Source organism: Odocoileus virginianus, chromosome 9 (assembly GCF_023699985.2).
Source record: "Odocoileus virginianus isolate 20LAN1187 ecotype Illinois chromosome 9, Ovbor_1.2, whole genome shotgun sequence".
NCBI lineage: Eukaryota > Metazoa > Chordata > Mammalia > Artiodactyla > Cervidae > Odocoileus > Odocoileus virginianus.
Genome location: NC_069682.1, coordinates 52,775,460 through 52,797,725, shown reverse-complemented (window position 1 = coordinate 52,797,725; position 22,266 = coordinate 52,775,460). Strand labels below are relative to the sequence as shown.

Sequence of the window (22,266 nt, the reverse complement as noted above, 5' to 3'; positions counted from 1 at the left end):
CATACTTGCATTATGTGCTTGCTCTCATCTTCCACCCCGAGAGTATAACACGCTTACTCTGCACCTGATTCACTTTGTTTTATTTCTTTTGTCATCACATAAAAGGATTTATTTCAAGTAGTTGAAATTAGAGTTTAGTTTCCAAAATTGCAGGCAGAGGCAGTGTTTCAATGGAATACCCACTTTGATGAAATTTACTTACCTGGCCCTGCTCCTGTTGGATAATTTCAGTGCTTCAAAATCTTCAGCCTGATTACTAATAAAACCATGTAGCCTTCACGCATGTGGTGTTCTCTGTATTTAGGGCCCTTTCTTCAGGATAGATTCTGAGACACAGATTAAAGGAGTTCAGTGTTCTGTGCCTCTTGAAAAATAATGCAGAATTGCCATTCTGGAGGGTTGCGTGCTTTACAGTGCTTCTAGAAATACACAAAGGTGTTTGATTTCACTGCTTCCCCTCGAGGATTGGAAAATGAGATAGAAGATCAGCTGGGGATGAGGAGAGAGCCTGCAAGTGCTTAGTGTCCAGCTGAAGTCAAATAAAATGAGTTTGCCAGGGAGCATGGTTTTGGACTTTTTCTACATTCAGCTTGGGAGCAGAAATGAGAAAAAAAAAAAAAAAAAACAACGCAGAAGGCAGGGACAAGGAGGGTGTGGCGGAGGTCAGGGGAGTGAGAAAGTCTTGGCTGCTGTCAGGACATCCTGACCATGGGGCCCCAGGTTGAATTCAATGGAAGTAATACCTGGGATATGGTGTTGCAGAAGACTCTTGAGAGTCCTTTGGACTGCAAGGAGATCCAACCAGTCCATCCTAAAGGAGATTGGTCCTGGGTGTTCATTGGAAGGACTGATGCTGAAGTTGAAACTCCAATACTTTGGCCACCTCATGTGAAGAGTTGACTCATTGGAAAAGACCCTGATGCTGGGAGGGGTTGGGGGTAGGAGGAGAAGGGGACAACAGAGGATGAGATAGCTGGATGGCATCACCGACTCGATGGGCATGAGTTTGAGTAAACTCTGGGAGTTGGTGCTGGACAGGGAGGCCTGGTGTGCTGCGATTCATGGGGTCGCAAAGAGTCGGACATGACTGAGCAACTGAACTGAACTGAACTGAATACCTGGGAGGGGCTGGCTGAGGGGCCAAGAGCAAGAATGAGAACCTTGTGGACTGGAAGTCTGTAGATGGAAGGGTGGGCGACTCAGGTGGAGGCGAGACATGAGAGCTTCACATATTCAGTAGGGGGGCAGATCTCTGAGGAAAGTCATCTTATGTTGGCCATGGTCATGGTGACTGGAGGCGGGGTTGATATTGGGAATATCAAGGATTCATGATGCCAGGGGGCTGGACTGGTCCTCATGTGGGCATCAGAGCTGTCTGGGTGATGGTTGGGAGGATCCTGAAGCCATCTGCTGGGCACGATGGCCCTGGGGGAGTGTCCAGGATGAGGGTGATTATGGGCGGAGGTTAGGACTCATGGAGCTGCATGTTCTGACCGTCCAAGAAGGAGGGATATTCAACACAGGTTGATGGGAAGGTGGGGTGACCGGGGCAGAGGATCACAAAGATGCATCCAGTCCACTGGGGCTCCAGATCCCAGGGGCTGAGGGAGCATCTTCACTGTGAGAGGAGAAGGAAATTGGTTAGAGTTCAAGCTTGGAAGTTAAATGGACCTGCTCTGGGCTTTGTCAATGGTAGTTTGGGCGTCCTTAGGGACTTTTCCAGTGGCATGAGTGGTAAAGAATCTGCCTGCCAATGTAGGAGATGTAAGATGTGGGTTCGATCCCTGGGTCGGGAAGATCCCCTGGAGGACGTGGCAACCCACTCCAGTGTTCTTTACCTGGAGAAGCCCTTGAACAGAGGAGCCTGAAGTGGTTCAGTCTATGGGATCACAAAGAATCGGACATGACTGAAGAAACCTTAGCATGTAGTGTGCATGCAGGGCCCAGTGGAAAGAGCAAAAGGTGGCTCAGCAGAGCAAACATGATGGGAGTAAGCCAGTTCAGGCCAGATGAGTCCAGCCCTCTTAATCACAGAGGGATTGCAGGAGAGATTCTCTGACCTTCACCTCTATCCTGAAGGTCAGATAGATCCCAATCTCATATCAACTCAGTGGGTCACCTGTCTCTGGGGTTTAGTCTCAGATACTAGAGGACGTGGGAGCGCAGTGCTGGCCACGCTGCCAAGCAACTGCGCAGAACTTCATTATCAGCAGCAGAGTCCCTGTGAGTCTGACCAAGAGTGTGTGCTGGGAGAGTGAGCTTTGCATGAGTCAATCAGACCCTGCTCTTGCTTCAGAGTCAGGATCGTCTGTTTAATTAACAGCTGGAAATGACCAGCGGCTTCTGCTGAGTCTCCACAAGAGTGTGCTGGGAGTATCAGGCCTTTGGTTAAATTCCAAGTGGGGCTTGTTAGTTTCATGGAGGTGGTACAGCCCCTTGCTTCTTTTTTTTTTTTTTTTTTCATTTATTTTTATTAGTTGGAGGCTAATTACTTTACATCATTGCAGTGGTTTTTGTCATACATTGAAATGAATTAGCCATGGATTTACATGTATTCCCCATCCCGGTCCCCCCTCCCACCTCCCTCTCCACCCCATCCCTCTGGGTCTTCCCAGTGCACCAGGCCCGAGCACTTGTCTCATGCACCCAACCTGGGCTGGTGATCTGTTTCACCCTAGATAATATACATGTTTCGATGCTGTTCTCTTGAAACATCCCACCCTCGCCTTCTCCCAGAGTCCACAAGTCTGTTCTATACATCTGAGTCTCTTTTTCTGTTTTGCATATAGGGTTATCGTTACCATCTTTCTAAATTCCATATATATGTGTTAGTATACTGTAATGGTCTTTATCTTTCTGGCTTACTTGGCTCTGTATAATGGGCTCCAGTTTCATCCATCTCATTAGAACTGATTCAAATGAATTCTTTTTAATGGCTGAGTAATATTCCATGGTGTATATGTACCACAGCTTCCTCATCCATTCGTCTGCTGATAGCCCCTTGCTTCTTGTCTTCCATCAGAGACATACATTCTCCCTTTCTGTGGAGGATCTTTCTTCCATATGAGACCGGGTTCTCCCAAAGTCAGCTCCTTCCAGGAAATGATGGAGAGATGGACAATGTAGTTGAGCAGAGGAAATTAAGCATTGTTAGAAGACACGTGTCTTCAAATTCTGCCCCTCTTATTGCCTTGCTGTGTGAGTTCAGCCTGGTGGCTGGAACTCTCTAAGCCTCACTCCCTGCATCTGTAAAATGGGGACAGAGGCTGTCTCTACCCGCTGGGGCTGCCCACAGAGCACTCCATTCGCTGTCCTGCTCCTCACCAGAGAAGGTCAGAAGTAAGACACGGATCCCCCTGAGCTGTGATGTGTTCCCCTCTCTCTCTTAAGCCTGGGTTGAAAGCCACAAGGTACAGAGGCCACCCCAGGAGGTGACCCACCTCTGCTCCTCTCTGAATCTAGTGGAAAGGATAGAATCTTGAGGTCCAGGCAGCCTGGGGCCATGTTTAGCCTGTAGATGTAGTTGTTTGGGGCTTCCCAGGTGGTTCTAGTGGTAAAGAACCCACCTGCCAATGCAGGAGACGTAAGAGATGTAGATTTGATCGCTGGGTGGGGAAGATCCCCTGGAGGAGGGCATGGCAACCCACCCCAGTATTCTTGTCTGGGAAGTCCCATGGCCAGAGGAGCCTGGTGGGCTACAGCCCCTGGGGTTGCAAAGAGGCAGAAATGGCTGAGGGAATGAGCATGCGTGCACGCAGACCTTTTTAGTTGGCACAACTGGGAGGGAAGTCCTGTTGGCCTCTAGAGGGTAGAGACCAGAGATGCTGCTCAGTATATTGCAGTGTGAGGCTGCCCCACTGCAGAGAATCGCTCGGCCACAGCATCTGCAGGGAAGTCCTGTCCTGGAGCCACGACACCAGGGTGCTCCCCCAGCTCTGCTTCCTCAGTGTGGCCTTGACCTGTTGCCTCCCTGAGCCTCAGTTTCCCATCTCTGGCTTGGGGATGATAGAAGTGTCCATCCCTTGTGGGTGTGTGGGCTGTAATGAAGTAATCTGTGCGCAGACACATTCCCGGTTGTCCGGGACTGGAACTCTGGTTTTCAGAGAGGTGACCGTCTTCTGCCCTCTGCTGCATGTTAACCATGACCTCGGGCTCGTCACATGCCCTCCCTGAACCTCAGTGTCCCCACCTGGACATAATGATAGTGTACCCTCCTGGGATGTGAGATAAAACAGGACTCTGTTGTTACTTGGCAGATGGGGCAGGAAAGTAAGTGTGAGCATCCCGTGGTCCTGGTCTCCCCAGGCACAGCCGGGCCCTTTGTGCAGCTTCCGCCTCTCTCTGTACCCCGCATCCCTGTTCCTCGTCCACGAGGCAGGTAAATCCACCCCATTCCTTGTCCACGAGGTGGGTAAACCCACCCTGACCCCACTCTCCAGGAGGATTCAGGAAGTCCGCTGTGCCTGGCCTTTGGTGAGTGGACGGAGAGGGGTTTCTAGGGGAGAAGTGGGCATGGCTTAGGCTAGGCTGGTGTTGATGGGGACGAGGGGATGGAATTGAGAGAGACCCTGGGGGCTAGAGCCCAGGAAGTTGCCAATGGAGGTGTCTGAGGGCAGGAGGGCACCTCATTTCACTCATGTCTCCCCATCGTCTGAATCAGTATGGTTGGTGGATTTAAGTAAGCTTGGAGCTATTAGGGCATCCCTCTGGAACAATTGTGATTCATCTGTCATCTCTCACTTGATTTAGGATCATTGTGATGGGGATGTCCTAAGACCTGGTTGGGGTCTCCCTCCCCTCCCTCTCCCTCCTCCCTCTCCTTCAGCCCCCCCCCCCCCCCGAGGCCTCTTTGGGTCTCAGTTTCCCCATCTGTACAAGGGAGATGGAGTATCTCCCTCCATAGCCCCTGGGAGGACTCAGTAAGACCTGGTCAGGGAGCTCCAGCAGTGATGGGCTCCCTACAGACAGGAGGGCGTGACTGCGGATCATCCGCCTGAGAGCTTGTCCCAGGGGGCTGCATGCCTCCTAGGAGCCCTGTACTGGGCTAAGCGGTACTTCTGTGGTTAACCCCGTCTAGCTCAGTGACTTGGCCCGGGGACTACCTTGAATTCTCTTTTTCCGCACACAGCTACGTCTGGGGCTCAGCATGCGGCCAGTGCTCGGCTGACTTGAGGTCTCACGGGAGCGGTCCTTGGATCTGACCTCACTTGGTGCGCTCTTGGGACTGTCTCTGAGCTGGACAGTGACTCGTGGCTTGATGTTGTCACCTCAGTGCTGCAGAGGGTCACACCCAGGTCCACTTCAGAGAGAGGTGGTTTCTGTGCCAGGCTCCCCGCCCCCCGGCCAGCTCCTAACATGTGGCCTGGGAGCAGCTGATTCTACCTGTCCAAGCCTGAATTTCCCCACCAGACAGAGTGGTCACAGAAGGGCCTGCCTTGGGCTCATCAACAGTGAGGGTGAGACCAGGCCTGGCTACCCAGTGAACTGTAAACTGTTTATATTCTGTCCTCTGCCTTTGGCCAAGATTCCAGTCCTCAGTTTTCTTGATGCCGAAAAGGGGCAGAAATCAGCTGCCCCTCAACTGTAAGAGCCTCCGGCTGGCTCCTCAGTGCCCAAGGCCTCCCCCCACGTCTCCTCAGCAGGAGAACAGAAAGGTATCATTAGCAGGGCCAGGCCTCTTTTCTGAAAAGCAGAAGCAATATATCTGTGCCTGCTGGAATCAGAGGTTTCCAGAGAGATACTGGAGGAGGTTGCCATTTCCTTCTCCAGGGGATCTTCCCCACCTAGGGATCAAACCCTGGTCTCCTGCCTGGCAGGTAGATTCTTTACCACTGAGCCACCTGGGAAGCCCCAAATGTGGAATAACTCCCCAAAAGTGTCCCGTGTTCACATTGTGTGTGCTCACTACAGGGCTGTGGGAGGGGCCTGACTCCCCTCTGGGCTCTGCTCTTGGGGTTGCCCCCCTTCCCTCCCCGCCCCCCAGCTCCTGTTCGGTGAACCTTTATTGCACTTTGCTCACCTAATCTCAGCTCATCTCACTACAGCCCTGGGGAGGTGTACACTGTACATGGGGGTAAGCCCCAGCAACAGTGTGGTGGATGCAGAACTCACACCTGGGTCAGCCTCGCTCCGGAATCCAGCCCTCATCCCTGGGTTTATCTCCATCCTCAGGAAGGATCTGGGCCCCTCTGGGTGCAGTGAGGCTGACCCAATAGCAGGACCTTTGCTAATCAGTTCCTGGCCCTGGACTGAGTGCCGGACAGCCTGTTACCCCACTTTGCAGATGAGAGCACCAAGGCTCAGAGCAGCCTCTCTCCTAAGTCCACGCTGTCGTGAGGTGGTGGGACAGGATCCAGACCCACAGCTGCCGTTGTCTGGAGCAGAAATGTCAGCCAGGGGCAGTTCTGTCCCCCAGGGGATATCACAGTGGCTGGAGAGTCGTCAGAACTGGGGTTGGGGGCTCCTGGCATCTCATAAGGACTGAGAATCGGGAGGCCAAACATCCTACAATACTCCGGCCCATAGTGTGGAAGGGTGTGGCCCCTGATGTCTGATGAAGTGCTGAGGCCCAGTAACCCTGTTCTGGGCCCTCCTCGCTGGGCGGAGCTCCTGAGCCAGTCACACAGGTACAGACAGAATAGATATTGGGCCTTCACATGCGCCCATCCCAGGCCTGGGACAGAGGGTGCAAAGGGGTCCTGCCCTCAGCATCCTTGGACTGAGGTTGGAGGTTAGAGTCCCTCTCTGGTCCCTCCGGGCTTGGCTCCGGGCAGCCTCCTGACCTAAGACTGCAGCAGCCGCCTCTCGGCTGTGCATGGCCAGGGTGCGCCCTCTCCCCAAGGTCAGCGAGGCAGCATTGGGGGTGGGGAGAGCACCCCTGTAACCAATGCACCGTGCCTGAGGCCAGAGGAGGTGGCTGGAGGGGTGCGATTTCGGGGCTTGCTTCAGATTCTGGCCAGCTGCCGGCCGGGCAGCCTCCTGACTGCTGGGGGACAAACCATGGGGACCAAGAGGAGCAAGAGGGACCGGTCCCGAGCTGGTTCCTCAGGCCCTGGGCCGCGCTCCTCACCCCGCCCCCGGCCGCGCTCCTGCAATGTCTATATTTAAAAATGTTTTACGGATAATAATGGTGTTCAGCCCCCAAAGGCAGACGGGAGCGTCCTGACAATTGCAGTGCTGCTCCGGGTTGGAGGTTTTTTCGGGGAACTGAGCTAGCCCTGAACGCTGCAGGGCTGTTTGCCAACCACTCCCTTGGAGGGAGGTTTGGGGAGACGGGATCCGGGCGCCAGCAGGGAGGCAGAGTTTCCTGGGAGGATGAGGGCCTTAATTCGGTACCATTCTTTGACCATAAGGTGAGTAGGATTCCCCAGACACCACCACGGGAGGGAGGGCAGTGGGCGTCTTTTTGCGGGGGAGGCTTCTTAAAGGCAGACTTTGCAAATGTGAACAGCAGCAGGCCCAGTCGAGGGGGGAAGGGTTCCCCTCCCCAACCCCCCACCTCTACCCCCACTCCCCGACCTCTTGAATTAAATGGTCAGGTTGGGAGTCTAGGGTGAGGGGTGGGTGTGCCCTGCTCCCCACAGATGGGTCATTTTTATGTATCTTAGGCTTCTGGTGGGTCAGGCCAGGATTAGCCAGCCGCCCTGCCCTCCAGCCACAGAGACCAGAAAAAGAGTCTATTGTTGTCACAGCAATGCTATTTTAACCTATTACTTCTGGGCTAAAAATAAAAATTCCACCTGGATGCCTTTTCATCTCCAGCTTGTAAAATAATTTCCAGGAAATAATAGATTGAAATCGATGTGCATTTTGAGTGCACCGGGTCCTCTTCTACAGCCGGGTTTTGTCAAAATTCAAAGTAGGGGAAGTTTCCAACCATGGAGGTTTAAAGCTTCGTTTAGCATCTGGAAAAAAATGTTGCACCAGCAGAAGTCATTATCCCTTGGAATCTCCTCCACCGAATCACTGCTTGGGAGGTGGGGGATGGGGAGGAGCCTGCTTTTCTGTGAGTTTGCACTGAGCACCTTTTTTTTTATTGGGGGGTTCTGAAAAATGGCTTGCCAGTGAGGTTGGTTATCTGGAGTTGGGGCCAAAGAGGGAGATGGGAAGGCTAGTTCTCAGTGTTAATGTGGGTCGGGGGAAGTTTTTGGAAGCAAAGTTGGCTCCTGATCATCATGCCCTACTATCTTTCTAAATGGCAAGTTTTTGGACCCGGAGGGAAATGGTGATGTAGATCCTAAATTCTTCAGGAGAGGGTGGTTCTCTGAATGCCAGATCCCATCCCCCAAATGCTTGCTTTTTTTCTTAGCTGGGCATGTGGTGGGGGTGGGGGGCCACGCGGGGAGAGGGTGTGGGGAGAGCAAAGATGGTAACGTAGCAGTCCTTTTGTGGGATGTCTTTGGCATGTTATACTGTGAGGATGAATTACAGATTTATGCAAATTCATAATGATGGTAACCACTTACAGAAATCTAAGCATAACACATCATAAAAGAAAACCCAAACACCATGCTTGAAGTTCATTCAGAAATCATCAAGGATACATGGTTTGATTAAGGAGAGAAAGGGAACAGTTGTCCTGGAGCAATCATTTTAGCTGTCACCTCGGTGTGACTCTCCAAGAAGCAAACATTCCCGGAAAAGCAGACACGCTGCAAAATTGCTGCTGTTTAATTTCACAACTTTTTCCAGGCGAGCTAACAGAAGAAGCCCTCATGACAATGTACTATTTCCTTAGCATAAATGACCTTCTCTCCAGAGCCATACCCATGGGCAGCTTGCAGTTTGAGTTCTCTGTCTACATGGAATAGATTTAGACTTTTTCCCCTTGGTTATTTATTTCTTTATTTGTTTATTTTTAGTATTAACTCTTTGGTTGCCAAGCAATTGAGCCCTCTTTGCGATCGATTTCACAGCCCATGACTTACAGGATTGTTAATTACATTGTTGTTATTACATAAGGCAATAGTTTTGCTTGTGGTGTGACTGTTCATATCTTGCACGCACAGAACATTCTATTTTTAAACTATAAAATATCATCGTTGGAGCAACCTGCTCACTCCTGCCTCCCTTGGAGTCCTCCCCTTTGCACCCATGTAGCTGTGGGCATAAGGGCATATGGCATATGGACAGGCTCCTGTCCGAGGCCTCCAAGGACCTGAGGCGTAGCCAGAGGATGTTTTTCTTTCTGGTCCTGGAGTTGATGAACCAGAACCCTTTCTGCTCAGCCTGGTGGTGCTATTTTTAGCTCTCTTTCTTCACTGCATCTTGACATAATTTGACATGTCACAGCTGAACCCCATCTACTTGCAGACCTTAGTGTGTTCTGCAGCCTGTTTTTTTGTGGGACAGAAATAGTCTTTGCCTGATCATATCACATTGTTATTACTTAGGCAGGAGGTTAAGGTATTACCCTTCTACTTCCAAAGATACATGCAAAATAAAATCTAACCAATTATTTTGTTGTTGTTGTTAATTTCCCAGCTGACACAGTGCGTTCCTAGAGGGGAGGAAGTATTCTTCCAGATGGTGGGTCAGAGAGCAGGGAGTAGTGGTTCAGTTTGTGAACCTGCATCTGAATTCCCCCCGAGAAGGGGCAGGGCTTGTCACACCAGCCATTGCAGCCCCACCTGCAGTTTCTGATTCAGCGGCTCTGGGGCAGGTCTGCAGAAGACCTGCAAGAGTTTCCATTTCTAGTGCATTCCCAGATGCTGCTGCTGGTCAGAGCCACTCTTAGAACCACTGCTGTAGAATCATAGTGAAGGTCAGGGGATAATTAGAGTGGGGAGAAGAGGCCTGATTTTAGAACCATTTTAGAAAATGTCCAGACAGCAGAGTGGGTGATTTCTGTTTGTATCCTGTCCACATGGATGAAGATGAACTCAGTTGAAAAAGAAATGCCAAGTTTAGAGAAAATTTTTATTTGATAAAGGGGCTGAGTATTACATGATCCAGGGAATTAGTTGGTTTGATGTGATGTTACTTTAGGGCAGCAGTCCCCAACCTTTTTGGCACCAGGGACTGGTTTCATGGAAGGCAATTTCTCCAGATTGAGGGGATGGTTTTCAGATGACTCAAAAGCATTACATTTATTGTACACTTTATTATTATATATCAACTCCACCTCAGATCATTGGGCATTAGATCCTGGAGGTTGGGAACCCTTGCTTTAGGGGGCTAAAGACTGAACTGTTTAGAAGTGAAGTGTCACGATTTTAGAAAACTTACTTCTAAGATGGTTGAAAAGTGCCCATGGTCTATAAGAGAAGTATGTGTATAGGAATATATGAAATACATAGAGCAAGATATTAACTATTGCTGAACCTGGGGGGTGTTTATTATATAGTCTTACCACTTTTCTGCAAGTGCAAAAAATCCTATTAACACATTGGGAACCATAGTAGGACTGAGGGCTCATCTAGTCTTTTTTTTGCATGTGCACCACGGTGGGTTTTTAGAGATCAGTTGCTCTGGATGTGTCAGGCATGTGTGCGGGCATATGTGCAGCTCTTTTGTTGTCACAGTTAGTCTCTGGGACACCATCGGGCCCCTGGTTCATTTCTCTTCCGGGTTCTCTTACTGGCACTGGTATAAAGGTCCTTCCTGAGCTTGGCTCAGAGATGTTGATTCTGTCCTGACATATAAGCTTCCTTCTGCAGCTGTGCCCCTGTGGTTTAACCCCGGTTGTTAAAGGGAGAATTCCATATGCTCAGGGCCTGTGACACTGTGGGGAAAAGCTCCTAGAAGCTGAGTGGGGACCAAGAGATGGGTGGAGTTAGCAATAGCTGGAGAAAGTTCTGGAACAGAAGGGGAGCATGAAGTGGAGGCTGCAGGGTGCTGACCATGGGCCCCAGGGGGTCACTGCCCCCTGGCCCTGAGGATTGTCTGCTTCCTCCCTTCCTGGAGTGCCCTTCTGTCCTTGTTTCTGTCCTCCTTTTCCCCACATGGCTCCTGATCCAAATAAGTAGCACATTAGGAATCTAGAGTTGTTCAGTTTCACCATGCTAAACAAACAGCTCACCTTTGACTTCCTGGCAGCACCCTCGGGTAGCCCACATCACATGCCAGACCTTTGCACATCCCCTCTCATCCTCACCAGGGCCTGGGAGGATGGTCCTACCATTGCTGCCATTTCATAGATGGGCAAACTGAGGTTTCAAAGCTTAAGGAAATTGCCCCTCATCCTGATCATGAGCCCATTTACCCGAAACCCACAATCTTCCGCAACAGTGTGGTGAGGAGCGCAGAGCAGGCTGAGGGGTCTTCTAGTCGGTTCTGGGCTCTCCTGCCCACCCTCAGGCCTGTCTACTCACTCCCTGCAGGCGGGGCGACCGAGTGCTAAGCCTCTGGGCTTGGAGGCAGACTGCCCAGAGCTGTGTCCCCCAGCAAGTAATTCACGTGAACCTCCAAACAGGAGTAATCGATAGACACCATGTTGTTGTTCAATTGCTCGATCTTTTCCGACTCTGAGACCCCATGGACTGCAGCACACCAGGCTTCCGTGTTTTTCACTATCTCACAGGGTTTGCTCAAACTTATATCCATTGAGTCAGTGATGCCATCCAACCATCTCATCCTCTGTCATCCCCTTCTTCTCCTGCCTTCAGTCTTTCCCAGCATCAGGGTCTTCAGTCTTCCTAGCATCTGGGTCTCTTCCAATTAGTCATCTCTTCACATCGGGTGACCAAAGTATTAGAGTTTCAGCTTCAGCATCAGTCCTTCTAGTGAATATTCAGGGTTGATTTCCTTTAGGATTGACTGGTTTGATCTCCTTGCTGTCCAAGGGACTCTCAAGAGTTTCTTCCAGCACCACAGTTCAAATGCGTCAGTTCTTTGGTGCTCAGCCTTCTTTATGGTCCAACTTTCACATCTGTACATGACTGCTGGAAAAACCATAGCTTTGACTATATGGACCTTTGTGGGCAAAGTGATGTCTCTGCTTTTTAAAACAGTATAAAAAGGCAAAAAGGTAGAGACCGTAGGCCCATACAGCTGAAAATATTTGCTATCTGGCCTATCACAAAAAGTTTGCTGACCTGTGATTTTTCCTATGAGGTCGCTCTCTGGGTGGTGGTCAGACACACACACACACACACACATATATGCAAAGGAAATGCAGCAAGATGTAACAATTTTGGAGTCTCAGTGGTGTATATATAATTGTCCATTTTGCTATTTTTTTCTATTTTTTTCTATTTTTTGCTATATTCAAAAAAATGATAAAACATTTTGATAACTGTAATAGTGATGACCCCCCAGTTCTCTAGAGGAGTGCCACAGGGCTCTCTCCTAAGTTGTGAACCATCAATATTTGCCTTAACAACTTGGCAGGTTAACAGCTGGGTAGATGATAGAATTGATAAAAGCATTAGCAGTGTGACTAAGCGTCAAACTGTCAAACACACATCTCAACAGGCCATTTGGAAGGCTGAGCCAACATGGAGAAGTTTAATGTTGATAAACTTCAAGTCCCCAGCTTGGATTCACAAAGCCCAGGTGCCACCAGGAACAGACGTGAATAGGAATCAGGTCTCTTTATTGAGCTGAACTGCTGTCTGTTGCCCTAGAGTGTGGACACTGTTCTGGCTGTGGGGAGGTCGGTGAGCAGAGCTGGCATGTCAGCAGGTCCTGGGGCCCTGTGTCCGATGGGGAGATCTGCAGTAGCTGGTTCTCATCATTAGTAGGAACTCATCCTGCCTACAAGGGGAGGGAGGTCAGGGGGAGGGAAGCCAACCTGCGGTGGGTGGGGGACAGCTGAGTGTTTGAATGGAGCGTCAGGGTGGGCCTCACTGAGGAGGGGGGCACTGCAGCCAGGACTAGAAGGCAGGGAGGAAATGAGCCATCAGATGAGGGGGGAGAAGCTTCAGGGGAAACGCCCCCAACGGGAGCCCCGGTGGGTCAGGGAGCAGCAGGAGAGAGCCGGACAGGTTGTGGGAGGGGGCTACCAGGACTTTGGGTTTTGCTCCCAGTATGCCAGGAGCCATTGGAGGGTTTAAAACCCAGAGACTGGAGATTGGACCTAGGATTTGGGGAACCCCAGGCCACTGGGCGAGGGCAGGCAGGTGTCAGGGTGGCAGACCAGTTTAGAGGTCGCCGCGATGGTCCAGGCCGAGATGGTGGTGGCTGAGTACTGTGGGGGCAGTGGGCACAGGAGGAGAGGCAGCCACTAGGACCAACTGGGGGTGCAGATCAGGAAGAGGGGGACGGCGCCGGCTGAGAGTGGCCCTCAGGTTTTGTCCTGAGAATCAGAAGGACGGAGTTCCCTTCCTGGCCCGGGAGGGGACCGCTCAGGGAGGAGCAGGCTATGGGGAAAGAGAAGTTCATTCGGGCCACAGTGAGCTTGAGGCATGAGTGGGACACCCCGTGGACATGGCAGGTGGCACCTGGTGGCCTAAGCCAGCATCCGTCAAAGGGCTCTACATCACAGATGCGGCAGACAGACGGACAGATACCATGTGCTCTGAAGCGCCCTCCTCAACCCACACATCTGCCACCTTTAGTGACTTTGCTGAATATTTTCTCTTAATTTTTATTAAAAGAAAGTGTATTTTTACCTAAAACCCACTTTAAAATGAAATCTTTTACTGCGACTTCAAGTGGAAAACCAGTGTCACTTGCTTTTGATAAAAGGTAACCATAAAAGTTAAACAATGAATATAAAATATCATTTAGTTAGACATGGTCTCCCTTTGGGGCTTCTCAGGTGGTGCCAGTGGTGAAGAACCCAACTGCCAATGCAGGAGGCATGAGAGATGTGGGTTTGATCCCTGGAGGAGGGCATGGCAACCTACTCCAGTATTCTTGCCTGGAGAATCTCACGGACAGAGGAGCCTGGTGGGCTACAGTCCATGGGGTCACAAAGAGTTGGACACAACCAATATGACTTAGCATGCATTCATGGTCTCCCACTAAGGTTTCTAACACAAGGGACCCTCTCTGCTTGTTAAAACACCAAGATCTGCAAGGTTCTGGGGGAGTCAGCATCATCTCAGCACCAAACTAAGGTTCTCCCTTAATGTTCTCTGGAAGCATAGAGGCGAATTTGAAAAGGGACTAATCTCTGTGACTGTGCCTTGGGTCCCTGAGTCCCCTAAAACCACCTTATCACCCTCGTTCGTATCTGTGCCTGGATCTTGCTGAGCTAAGCAGCTGATAAATGGAGATTGTATATAGTAATGGAGCTTGGGGTCCACCTTGACCCTCTGCTCAAGGTTGAGTTCCCTTGAGATGCTATGTTTTCTAAAGGACTTCAGCTGATTGAAATTTGCAAGAATACTGAGGACTGTGGCTGTTTATTCTAGAACAAGCTTGGGAGATAACAATCCTAAAAAAGAGGGTGGGACTTGTCAGTCCTGGTTGCAAAAGGTGGCCCCGGGACATGCAGTGGTGGGGGGAGTACAGCAGACAGCTTTCAATTCCCTTAGAGCACATGCTTTCACTCTGAGGATCCTCACTGGAGTTTGTGTTTTTAAATTAAATCATCCGCTTCCTGACTCATCTCTTTCTTTTGCGGTTTTTCTTTTTCTTTTTTTCCCCTATTGTGGTCTCTTCACATTGCAGGCTTACCTCTAGTGCCATGGTTGACCTTTTCTGCTTCAGAAAGAAGCAGCAGAGAGCTGGACATGCACATGGGCCAGGTGCTTGCCTCAGTGTAGTGTGCTGTTCTGGTCTGGAGCTGACTTTTGTGCTGAGGCCACCTGCAGAGTCTTCTCGTTATGGGTGGTCTGGGGTCAGGCAGAGGAAGATGGGAACTGTCTGTGCTGTTTGCTGTCTACCGTACGGCTGATGGTGAGAGAGGAGTTCACCGTCACAGGTTGTGTGCAAGCTGAATGAGGTTTTTCTCTGTGATAGAAGGGCTTCTGGGCCCCTGAGGTCCTGCCTGTTGTGTGTCTGTGTAGTTTTGCCCCTGCAACCTCTCCTGCAAGACTCCTTCCCTGGGTGGGGAGCACCTAAAGGGTCACACCTGCTGACCTGCTATCGCATCACTCCCAGCCCTGGTCAGGCTCTGAAATGCTAATTGGGTGGACGGGTGGTCAGATGAAGGTATCTTCCACTGAAGCAAGCTGTCTGACTCAAGGTCACTGAGCCCAGCTTGGCCCCCAGGTCCAGCCCCTGTCTCAGCTGGAACATCCTCTTTGCTTTCTGAATCCTGTCTGTGCAGCCAGGCCCCCATGTTGTATGAAATCTTGACCCACCACCTCCACCTCTGCCCACCTTGTGACCCCTCTGCCACCATCCAATTCTAACCCACTGTCATTTGGCTTCTGATGGTCTCTCTGCTTCTGCCCTTGCCTCTGGGGAAGCCAGAGAGACTCTCAAAGTGCCAATAGATCTTGTCCCACTCTGCTTCCCATTAACAGAGTAATAGAGTGTTAGTCACTCAGTCTTGTCCGACTCTTTGCCTGTAGCCCACCAGGCTCCTCTGTCCTTGGGATTTTCCAGGCAAGAATACTAGAGTGGCTTGTCATTTCCTTCTTAGGGGATCTTCGTGACCCAGGGATTGAACCTGGTCTCCTGCATTGCAGGCAGACTCTTTATCATCTGAGCCACCAGGGAAGCCCCAATGCCATTGGATAAAGCCCAAACCCCCAACCATGACCTCCGAGGCCTGCTTCCCTCAGGCACCACATCCTCCATCCTGTGAGCGGTGACCATGTGGCCCTGGTTAGGAGTGTGGAATCGGAACCCTGGGCTGCCTGGGCTTGAACCCACTCCCTGCATGCTAGCTTTGAGACTTCCTTCCTCATTTGCTTCCTCTGTAAACTGGTGATGCTGGAAGTACCCACCTCCTAGGCTGTCCTTTGAGTCAAGGATGAAAGACAGTGCAACTCCAGGCTCATGGTTGATGCCACCCAAGTGTCTTCTTGTATCTCTCCCTGTTTTGCACAGCCTTCTTGCCCCTTTAGCTTTTTTTTTTTCATGTTTCTTGAACTTGTCATACTATTTCTCATGGTTGCTCCTCTTATTCTTTCACTAAGGACAGTGTCCCCCAGCTTGTTACTCAACCCATTATTTTGCATGTTTCAGGTTAAATGTCACCTCCTCTCTGACCACCCCACTTAAGGTAGGCAGCACCCTAGCTATATGATGCTTTTGTCTGCTGGCGAGTTGTGTTTGTGCCAACCGGAATGTGCCTGTCACAGGGTGGGGACCTCGCCTGTCGTTCCCTCCACTGTTTGGAGGGAGGCCACCAATGATTCTGTTTGTTACCAAACCAAGTGCAGCCAGTCTGCTGGCCCTGGGTTGTGGTGAAAGAAAATACAGCATTTATTGCAGGTGCCAAGCAAGAAGTAAACGCAGCTAGTGTTCAAAAAGCCTGAACTCCATGATGGGTTTTAGCAAAGCATTTTTTTGAGGCCAGGTGAAGGGTCCAGGTTGTGGGATCAGTTTGTGAACAGTTCTCTGATTGGTTGATAGGTTAGAGGGCGAGCGATGTCACAGTTAACATTATCCTCAGAGCCAGTAGATCTGGGGACTGCATGCTCATGGTCATCAAGTGGTTAATGTCTTTCATTTGGTGTTGGTTTTGGCATCTGAAAAACAACTCAGGAGATGCATAAATACTGCTATCCCGGGACTTCAGACAAGAGCTAAAGAGGAGGACATGCGGGAAGGGTCTGTCCTGGTAGGGCCCCAGAGGGTCCTGCTGGGTTACATGTTGGACGGATGGATGAATGAATGAGTGAATGGAGGCATGAACACACAGACACTGAACAGTGATGGGTGGGGCTGTGTCACTCACGCAGCATGTGGTATGGGCGGCACCCTGTGCCTCACTTTCCTGCCTGCTTTCCCTCTGATAAGCCACATGGACAGGACTGCCAGCTTGTGCTGCGCGAGGTGCCTGGTTCCTCGGTGCAGCCTCACGTTGTGAGACTGAAAAGGGATGAGCAGAGTGGTGAGGATCATGGACCTAGAGGTCATGTGATCCTGATTCCTATACCTCATTAGCTCAGTGCCCTCGGCCAGCTTTATCCCTCAATGCCATAGTCTCCTCATCCATAAAATGAGAGTAACAGTGCCTGTCTCAAGGGCTGTTGGGAGGATTAAATGAGTTATGTTTAAAGGTTTGAAACAGTGTCAACATCTGGCACAATGGTGATTGCTGTGTACCTGGGTACTGATTCAATGATGATGTTGATGATGTTTTTTAGTAGATTTCAAAAAACAGAGTAGCAGAGAATTAAAGAAAAGTCTAATGAACTAAAGAGAGGAAAGCCAGGACCCAGGGAATGTTTGCCGGGGAATGAATGAACCCTGTTTGCAGTATCAGTTGGATTCAGACTCATGAACTTCACTGACACTGAAATGCATTGAAGCTGATGACGGGACCCATTTCCCAGAGTGTGGACACTGCTCCCAGCAGATATCAGAGATGATTCTCCAACAGTACTTTTCATATTCTCTGTAGAGTAGGACCTGTTTGTAAATTTTCAGTGTGTTACAAACTAATTTCTTTAGTGTGCAGGGAAACATTGTGACACTGATTCACCATAAAGGGAAGAGGGTGGAGTGGATAGTACCTGGGACAGATCCTTACCAGTTTGCCACTGGCTACACACACTTGCCAGGTGGGCAGTGGTCCCGGATGCCCTGTGAACAGTGTTGTTTTTGATATAACTTAGACGGGGCTTTGACTGTCATATGGGAATCCCGTGGTGAGAGGGCTACTCTCTTTGAATTCCCTTTCAGTCTTCTGGTTGTGGATCAAGGAGAAAATTTTAGTTTGTGGCTGGTGTGTCTTTGACACTGGATGCTGGCTGGTTTCCCTCTTCTAACAAGCAGAGAACAGCCTCAGGCACGGAGCCCTGCAAGGGTACAGTGTCTGCCAGAATATAATTACATTGACTTGTTTCCATTGTATTTACTTTGTGGCCGCTTAACATTTCTGGAAATTGATTCTGACTTTCTTATTAAAGTGGAGGAATAAAGTTTTATGTAGGTCCAAAAAAGTCAGTAGACTTAAAATATAAATTATCCCACAGCTGATTGTACATATATGACAAAACTAATGAAAACTGTACAAGAAGGATTCTTGACAAATTTTCAGAAGACTAGTGGAAGGCAGGGTCAGGAGGTGGGAATTGATGGAGTGAAGTTTGGGGGGTCATTTGGGGCTGTATGAGCCCCTCCCCCTCCCTGGTGGGACAACATAAAGAACATGCCCACTCCATCCTGAACATTCACTTAGTGAGAAGCCAGAGGAAGACGTTATTCTTAGTATCAGAGTTTGCTTCATTTTTCAGATTCTGAGAACGTGTCTAATTGTGTTTCTGTCTTCACCAGGGTTGCTAGGAAGCCCAGTGTCCAGCTTCATCTCAAAGCTCCAATCTGCACAGAATCCTATAGTGTGTGTTTTTTGTGTATCTAAGCCAAAATCATGTGTTTTCTTTTCTCCTCTTGTTTTATCTTTTTTTTTTTAATTGCCATAGGCATTTTTGTAAGCCTCCATACCTCCTTTTTTGGAGCTCGATGGAGGTAGTGAATAACTGCTGGATGAATTAATGATGAGCCCTCAGACTGTGGAATTGGGGGCAGCTCTGTTACTGGAGTTATCTGGAAGTGATCAAGACCAGAGGCAGCAGAACCCTGTAGGCTGCAAGCCTTTGTTCTGGGAATCGGGCTGGCTGACGTCACGGTTGCTCTGAAGACTAATTTCTATTATTTGGTGGTGTTCATATCTCAGGCCTCTATTTAGGATACAACATAGATTTCAAGGCATATATTTACATTCTGTGTGGGCTGAGGTGCCTGGCTTCATTCTCTCTATATATACCCACAGCATCCCATGGGTATTTTTAAATGCACATCTTAAGAACCAACTTTTCTGCAGGAGTGGGCTTATCACTGTGCCAGGGAGTTGCCATGTGGGTTTGCAAGGTCTGAGGGCAGAGACTTTTACCCCTGGGAAGGGAGGGGAGCTCTTCGCCTTGTAAACCATGGGAGGTCAGTCCTGAGCAGGGCAGGACTCAGTTCCCAGGGTCTGTCCTCACAGTTGCTGGAGTGGCCAGGAGGCCAAACGGCCTGAAGGTCATGTCTGAGGCCAGGTGGAGAGAATGACTCAGGAGAAAGACAGCTTGTCAGTGGAGTGTGATAGAGACAGCAGGGCTGGGCGAAATTGGGTCCTGTGTTTTTTCGCACGTGTCTGAAGATGGTCCAGACTTTTGTGGGGGATGGTCCCCTAGGGGGGCCTGTCAAGCTGTGTGGGCTGAGCGTAGTGTCCGTTGGCCCCTCCCGTGTGATTTGTTTGGATATGAGAGTGCTGTCTGGATTGGTTGGGGGCCCAGACTTGGGTGATGAGACAAGGGGGAAAACTCCACAGTAGCCCAGCCCCCTGACTTGACACTTGGGGAAACTGAGGCTCAGAAAGAGACCCAAGGCTGCAACTTCTCATCCTCCTGTAGTGTTCCCAGGAGATGCTCTGCATCCCACCTGGCTAACAGAAACCTGGGAATCCACCTGACTTGGCCTTTTCCCTCCTCACCTCACATCCCTGCAGTATTCCTGCATCCTGCAGGCTCCGCCCCTGAGTACCCATCTGCTTCTCATCACCTCCAGCCCCGACCACCAAGGTCCAGGCCTCCTCCTGCCTCCTCTGGGAGGAGGCGGCTGCATCCTGAAGCCCACCTCCACCCCACCCGCTTCCTCTGGTAGGCTCACTTAATTGGGTTTCGCTGGGTAATTGGAGTGATCTTCTTAAACCTTTAATCTCATTATGGAAATACCCAACCACCCCAACCCCGCCCCCTCTGCCATGTTTTTATCTTGCTTAAAATTTCTCAGGGGCTGTCCATGATTTGTAAGACTAAAAACACCCCCAACTCCTTATGCTGGTCCCACCTGCCTGCTCGGGCCCCTCCCTGCTCTGTGGCCTCATGATGGTGTGGCGATCCTTCCAATCTCATGACCTTGACACCTGCTGTAACCTGCACTGGAACCACCCTCTCCAGCCTGTACACACTTGTGTTTCCTGGAGGACTCCTGCTCTCCCTTCCCATCCTAGCTCAAGCCTCCCTTGCTCATCTCGCCCCAGCACATTCCTGGTTCCCTGGGACACCCAGAACCAACTGTCAGTGTCCAAGTTGGGGCCCTCTCTGTCTTTCTCTCTCTCACCCACTGGACTGTCAGCTCTATGGAAGCCAGGCACACCTGTCTCATGCCCCCCGAGTTGCAGCGCATTCCAGCATGCAGTCAGTATGTCCTGAGGGGACAGAGACCTTAGGTGTTATGCAGTGATGGTGTGAGGTACACAGAAGTCTTAGGTCCAAGCAGGAAGTGTCTTCCTTCTCCTCTTCATCCTGCTGGTAAAATCTTTCTTCATTGGGTTACCAAAGCATCGTGTTGTGAGCTTTCAGATTTAGGGACCCCAGGCAGGGGGACCATCTTCAATTCACCATCCTCAGAGCCCCTGCCCTTTGCACCCTAGAAGAGTCTCCAATGCTGCTAGAATGTGGCCACTAATCTATATTTAACCATTTGCTATCTGTCATGTTGCCAGAGCCTAGCCATCAAAAGTCACCAGCAATGTCCTGCAGTCAAACAAAGCTAGGTTGATTGTGGGAGGGTTTGTGCAGGAGGGCATTCACCCAGGGCCCTTGATAGCATCCTGGCCTGGAGGGCTGGGAGGGGCTTCTTAACTGGGTTCATGGCTTGGGATGGATAGGAGGAAGCTAGGGCCAGCCCAAGACTGGGTATTGGGATGTCAGAACTCTCTGAGACCCCCTTCCACTGTGGGGATCTCCGTGGTCTTTGGTGAGGAGCTGGGAGAACAAATTGGATGGGTTGTCTTGGTAAGGAATCAGGATTCATGCATAGGAGGGGTCTTTTGCACCTCCGATGTGACCTCATGCATGTCGTGGTGGAAACCTAGTCTTTCTCCAGCTGGACTTGGCCACCACTTTGCTCATCTCTCTACTGACTTTTTTCCCTCTCTTCTGTCTCTATATACTCATATACTAGGGAGTTTAGCTCTTTGTTTGAGATATGAGTCGCAAATATTTTTTCATGGTTTTGACACTCTTTTTACTTACAGTGATTTTGTCATACAGGAATTTTCATTTTTATGTAGATGAATATATCAAGATTTTCTTTCTTTTATGGCTTCTGAGTGTCATGACATTATTAGAAAAGGCTTCTTTAGTCCAGGATTTGTTTTTTTTTTTTAATGTTTTAGTAGAAATATAATATTATACATATGAAGCTGATATAATGTTATAAACCAGTGTGACCTCACTAAAATTTTTTTAAGTAAATGTTTTCTTTTACTTTTGCTGTCATTTTCTTTTTATATTTAAACCTTTCACAAATCTGGGATTTATCTTGATGTGAATGTGAGGGACAGACCTGTCCTACTTTTATTCCAGTTTGCCAGCAATTGTCCAAACTCCATGTATCGAGTCATCCCACTTTCCCCCAATTTTCATTGCCTTCTCTATAAATATATTAAGTCTCATGTGATTTGAGGTCTATATTTGGTTTTTCATTTTGTCCCACTGAAGCCTGTCTATTCTCACAACAAAACCACATTGTTATAATTATCGTCACAGTATTATATGTTTTGATAGGAAGGAAGTCTGTTCCCTTCATCCTTATTCTTCTCTCAGCCTTCTCCTTGTTCTTTTTGTTTATTATTATTATTTTTGTTTGTTTAAATTTTGCTTGTCTACTGTCTGGCTCTTTTTTTTTAACTCTCTGTCTTTTAAATCTCATAAATTTAGCAGGATTTTAATCTCATAGGAATGACTAGATTTAAATCTAGAAGAAGGCTTGGACAGCCCTTGTCTAACTTTCTCATTTTCTAGACAGGACAGAGATTCTATCCAAGTGATGCTGTGGGTTAGGAGTGCTGATCAATCAGGAAGTGCCCCCATTCCTGCTCCCCACCCCACTTCCCCACTCCCCAATCAGAACTTCCAGCTCCAAAGCTGGTCTTCTCCATGGTCAAGGAGACACTTCATCAGTGAGGCTAAGTGCACCTCGATGATTTAAATTTAATCTCAGTCAAAGCATTGACTTCTGCCAGTGCTGATTTCAGAGGAGAGGATGGAGCTAAGGGTTCAACTTGATTTTCATTTTGCTGTTCACTATCTGAGCAAAGCTACAGTGTAGCCAACCACCACTTTTTTGTTTCAGCATCAAACTTCCTTCCACTGGAAGGGTCAGCTCCACTGAACTTGTGGGCGAAATTTAAAAATTACCCAGAGCAAGGTGTCAAGCAAGGAAGCAAGCAGTGTGCGACCGAGTCTGAGGAACAAAGACCTCGCAAGC

At 49.5% G+C, this 22,266-nt stretch overlaps 1 protein-coding gene across 3 annotated transcripts in view; it reads left to right on the top strand.

The window, feature by feature from the left end:
* Positions 1-22,266, top strand: part of PHACTR3 (phosphatase and actin regulator 3) — a 208,873-nt gene that overhangs the window by 56,354 nt on the left and 130,253 nt on the right. Inside the window, exon 1 of one of the 3 annotated variants that reach the window (XM_020905163.2) lies at positions 7,256-7,352. The exons of the other annotated variants lie outside the window; for them this stretch is intronic. The gene's annotated coding sequence lies outside the window, so the exon portion shown is untranslated. Of the gene's footprint in view, positions 1-7,255; positions 7,353-22,266 lie in introns of those variants that run through there. 3 annotated transcript variants of the gene reach the window in all.